This window comes from Lytechinus variegatus, chromosome 1, assembly GCF_018143015.1.
Source record: "Lytechinus variegatus isolate NC3 chromosome 1, Lvar_3.0, whole genome shotgun sequence".
NCBI lineage: Eukaryota > Metazoa > Echinodermata > Echinoidea > Temnopleuroida > Toxopneustidae > Lytechinus > Lytechinus variegatus.
Genome location: NC_054740.1, coordinates 59,034,614 through 59,040,613, shown reverse-complemented (window position 1 = coordinate 59,040,613; position 6,000 = coordinate 59,034,614).

The following is a 6,000-nucleotide window of genomic DNA, read 5'->3' as shown; positions in this document are numbered from 1 at the left end:
CTTACCTTCTTTCTTTTCAATCTTTATTTCTTCCCTCTCGTTTTTTGTTACTGTCATTCTTTTTTTTTATTTTCCTTTGTCTTTTGTTCTTTCTGTCCTTCAAAAAAAAAATCTCTACGTCTTTTTTCGCTTTCTTTTTCTTATTTCTTTCTTTAATTCTTGACTCCATCCATCCTATATTTATATCTTCTTTCTTTCTTCCTTTTCTTCTTTTTACCATTACTTTCCGTAATTCTTTGTTTCTTCCTTTCATTTATCCTTTCTGTACCATTTTGTTTTTTTCTTTGTTTTTCAGTCTTCTTTTTTTCTTCCTTTTATCTATTTTTTTACCTTGTCTTTCTTTTTGATATTGCTTGCTTGCTTTCTTTCTTCCTTCTTTTTCCTTCTTTCAATCCCTCCGTTCTTGTTTTTCTTTATTTCTTTCTTTATTGCTTGTTACATTTCTTTCTTTGCTTTTCTTTCTTTCCTTCATTCCTTCAATCCTTTTTTCCCTTTCTTCTATCCATCTCTCCTTTTGCCCTTTCTTTTTGATTTCTTCTAACCTTTATTTCCATTACTTTCTGTCTTTTGTTCTTTCTTTATTGCTTGCTTCATTTCTTTCTTTCCTTCCTCCATTCCTTTATTTCTTTTGTCCTTTTTTCCTTATTTTGTTCTTTATTTCCTTCCTTCCTTTCATTATTTCTTTAGTTCTTTCTTTTTTCCTTCACATCTATCCTTTCTTTACCTTTTCCTTTTCTTTCTTCCTTCCTTTCTTTTATTCTTTTTTTTCTTTCTTTCTGTCTTGCTTTCTTTTTGTCTTTCATTCCTTCATTTTTTTTTTTTGGGGGGGGGGGGGTAACATGAAAGGACAGCAGAATAAACTCGCGCCTTTATTATGTTTTTATTTTTTGGGGCCAGTAGATTTAGATTCGGACCAGTAAAAAATGGAAAAACTGGGTATCTACTGGTCCGACATGAATTGGTTGACCAGTAGAAAAAAGGGTTGGTGTGGAGTGACTCACTCAGAATTTCATGGTTATGTTGCTCAAAATTTTTTTATATTTTACTTCACAATCATCTAGAAGTCAGAAAGCAATTAGGGAATGACAATTATTGATAGCACCAACTCCTTTACGGTCATTACACATGAGATTAAAGGGATGGTCCGAGCTAAAAGTATTTATAGCTTAATAAATAAAGTAGAATTCACCGAGCAAAATACCAAAAATTTCATCAAAATCGGATAACAAATAACAAAGTTATTGAATTTTAAAATTAGGCAATATTTTGTGAAAATAGTCGTCATGAGGTGGACTGATGATGTCACATCCCCACTTGTTCTTTTGTATTTTATTATATGAAATTAGGTTTATTCATTTTTTTTCCTCCAAGAAATAGAAAACTTGGATTGACAACTGATTTAGTACATTATATTTATTGCTGCAACTTAATTCATTATGAGGGAGACTTATTATTCACACAAGTATGAAATAATGAAAAAAATTATGGTTTATGTAATTACATAAGGAAACGGAAAGTGGGGATGTGACATCATCAGCCCACCTCATGAATATTCATGACGACTGTTTTCACAAAATATTGCTAAACTTGAAACTTCAATAACTTTATCATTTGTTATCCAATTTTGATGAAATTTTCAGCATTTTGCTCAGTGAATTCTACTCTATGTATTAACATATAAATATTTTTCAGCTCGGACCATCCCTTTAACTACAGGAAGCACAAGACATTCTTTGTGATATTCAGTTGGTTTCCTCAGTAGGTTTGGTCGGTATTGATTGTCCTGAGTACTAAAAATGTGAATATTTCTTTTGGCAAGATGTCATAGGAACATAAAGAACATTGTCAATCATCCTGTCTGTGTCTGTCAAGTCAGTATTTCCATGGACTCTACTACGAATAGTATTGCCCTGTGAATTTGTGCTGATTGGTGCACTGTGTGGCAGGTGGCCTTCTCCCAAATATAGACCTTGGTTATCTTGCCCTAGGCTCCTTGCTCGTTCATCTTTTTCGAGAGTATGGTAGAAAGGGGTCATATCTTGGCCCATCCCTTCTTTTTCTTGTTGATGTTTTTTGGGTATGTGGCGTAATCCTTTTGAAACTAATGAGCATGCTTGGGGAAAATTGTTGTTTACTGTGTCCATGGTACTTTCCCTCTGTTTCATAGGAAAATGTGTTGGGCCTCGTGATGATTTTCTAGGAGGCAGAGTTGGCCCTTCGTTGCAGTTAGCAGAGGATGGTCTATGTGGCAAAGGGCGGTATGCCATAGATATACCTCCAGATAGAACTGCTGTTGAGTGTTCATGATCATCAAATGTACCTTCATATTCATGATTAGCCATTTCTATAGCAGACGGTACTTGATAGGCTTCTTCATAACTCAGTGTGCTACCACCACCTACTTCCATTTTTGCGGAGCTAGTGGCATAATGGTATGGATTGACATTTTCCAGCATTATATTTGAATGTACATCATCAGTTGTACCTTCGTATGCGTTATTATAAATCTCCACAGAAGATGGTTCTTGATAAGCGGCTTCCAATCTTACAAAATCAACTGAGTTTTCGGGACTAGACGCGTAGTGATATGGATTGGGGGCACTGGGGGAGGACACATAATGATTAATGCTTCTTTGGTTATTTTGATGAAGCGACGGCAACGTCTGGCTTGACGCATTGCTACCGGTAAGGCGTAGAAAAGGTGGGGCATCTGTATGTAGTGGTTCAGATGTATTCTCTGGTACTGCAAATTGTGTCACATTGCTCAGAGCAATTGTTGTAATGGTGGGGTTTATGTTGGAACTGGGTGACCTGTCAATACTTCCCACTGCATTTTGTCTGGTTGAACCACCCGTGATTCTTCCAGAGATTGCAGAGGTTCCTCCTCGATCGTGTGTTGAAGTGGAGATTGGGCTGTCTGCCTCGGACTCCCGTCTGATTCCTTTCCTGTAGAAAAACGTCATTAGACATTTCAGTTAGAATCCAAAAATGATTATCATGTGGACTATCGATAAGAAATGTACCACTTGAAAATTCACAATTTAAACTTCTGGTGATCCAATTTAAACATTAAAGAGTCTTCTGCCGTCTAGATTCTATGACCTTTGAAATTGGAAGTTATTTACTGAGTTTATCCCCAAATCATTTATATCGTTCGAAAATGTCATATGATAAACTGCTGGCAAATCAATTTAACCCAGTGACCAATATAAAGAACCTTTCCTAAACAGTTAAATCATGATTTAAATCAGGATCCATTTTGAGATTTTGGATAGTGGATAACCAATACAGTGTGCTACATGCTGCCACATATCAAAAGAGTTATAGTATCCAATTTAATGCCAAGATCATAAATACACTGGGTCAATGTACCTGGCGGCTTGTAGTAGATTTTAGAGGGCATATGGGTTCTTATACCATGTTTCCAATTTCTACGGCTTGAATGGTCCAACATTGGATACCATCGCGGTGGCGGGAGTAAATTAGTGTAAGGACTTCTCATTAATTTGCCATGGAATCTACAGTGTCCAGTTTCGGGCTCCATCCGAAAAAATAGCCTACCATAGGGCACCCGTGAAATTATGTGTCAATGAAGCCTAAATCACATTACTGAACCAGTACCGCACCTACAAACAGCTGTATTATTGAAATGACTAACAATTCATAAACATATTTATTTCTCTCTTATTAGGCTCCTAAAGACAAAAAAAAATAAAGAATAAAAATTGTATTTCAATGAAAACGTTTTGGATTGGACATCTGTCCAGCTTATGCAGATCATTGCAGTAATACACATAATCTCGAGCATTGGTAACAATTACATGCTTCAGGTACCTTCAGAAGAGTTCTAACATGCCCGAATCATGGCTGAGGGTAATTGGACCGTTTCAAATATAACAGTGGTGTGTAATTATTCATAATAAATGAAAAATGGTGAGTATATGCATGGAAAGTCTGGGTACTGTATTTGTGAAATACGAATTAGTTCACTGATACATGCCTAGCATATTATTTAGGACATCAATAATAGATCAAATTGACTATTTCGAAGGCCAATTCTACCCTTGAAATCCTCAAAATTGGATGTGGTTGGAACTTGATGATTCTATCATTTGTCATTTGATTGTGAGGTACGAACATATGTATAATTTGTAGATTTATTACGGTTTCGAAACTTACTGATTAAACATGTAATTCTTTATATTTGCATAATCGCGACTGATCACAAACCTGTGTGTTAACGGCCTTTCATACAAGCTACCAAACATTTCATGATACAAAAATTGCTTTCCCCTTTAAAATGTAATATAGAAATACAATGTATAAAATAATTTCAGATATGCTGCAATAAAGTACTTGTAACCAAATCAGTTTGAGTGATAGTCACTTCATGCTAAGATCTTCATCCTTAAAAATCAAATTACCACCAGTGAAAACCAACTATGAGAAAAGGGGTCTTCAATATAGGGGAGTCAGAATCTGGGATGAACTAACTAATGATGTAAAAATAACAAGGTTTGACAAATTTAGATTGGACATGATTAATGTAAACCCCCTTAAATTATTTACTTTTATTGTCTCGCCCATTAGAGGTGAAGGCGAGACTTAGGGATCCAAATGTCGTCCGTCGTCCGTCCGTCACAAACCTGTAATGACACATAACTCCAGAACCTTAAGTCGCTTTCCAACCAAACTTGGATGGTGGATAGACTTGGGGGACCTGCATGTTATGCTGCAATTTGAGGTCACATGGTGAGGTCAAAGGTCACTTTCAGGTCAACGTCAAAGTTTACATGCAAGACTCCTATGACACCTAACTCCACAACCATAAGTTGCTTTTCAACCAAACTTGGATGGTAGATGGACTTTGGGGACCTGCATATTATGCTGCAGTCTGACATCATATGGTAAGGTCAAAGGTCATTTTGAGGTCAACGTTAAAGTTTACATGCAAGACTATCTTATGACACCTAACTCCGCAACCGTGTGTCGATTTTCAACCAAACTTGATTGGTAGATGGACTTGGGGACCTGCATCATATGCTGCAGTTGGAGGTCACATGGTAAGGTCAAAGGTCATTTTCAGGTCAACGTTAAAGTTTACATGCAAGACTCTTAACTCTGCAACCGTAAGTCGCATTTCAACCAAACTTGTGTGGTAGATGGACTTGGGGTACCTGCATGTTTTGCTGCAGTCGGAGGTCACATGGTTAGGTCAAAGGTCATTTTGAGGTCAATGTTAAAGTTTACATGCAAGACTCTTTTATGACAACTAACTCCGCAACAGTAAGTCATTTTTCAACAAAACTTGGATGGTAAATGTACTTAGGTGACCTGCATGTTATGCTGCAGTCGGAGGTCACATGGTAAGGTCAGATGTCATTTTCAGGTCAACATTAAAGTTTACGTGCAAGGCTCTTATGACAAGTGTTATTCCATCCCAGACATTTCACAATGAAGTTTCGATATAATTCTCTTGCGTGCCCTCGCAAATCATGATATTTCTGGTTATTTTCATACGTGGGTGAGACACAAAATTGCTTTTGCCTTGTTTTTCCTTTTCTTGTTTGTTTTGCTTTCATTTCATTTTGAATTTTCTCTTTATTGTAGTATATTGATGTTAACCTGTACAGTACTCTGAATTGTATTATTTTGTATTGATTTCTTAATTGTATGTACATGTAATGTGGTTTTATTATACTCGGACGTTTTGAAAAACAGCTTTTGGCTGATGTTCTTGTACCTTGTGGAAATGAAATAAATGTTATATAGTACATTACATTACATAGTAATTGCATTACCTTACCCAACTGAATTGTCATCACTGTTTAACTCACTCTTTAATTTTAAGGCATAACGGTAAGTACTGGCAAAGCAAACAACTAATATTAAATCAAACCTTCATAACATGGACCATTCCTTATATTTTCCACACACTTCACTGATGCATGATTTGAAAGGCATCGAGTGAATCCAACTCAAAATTTACAATTTTTGAAG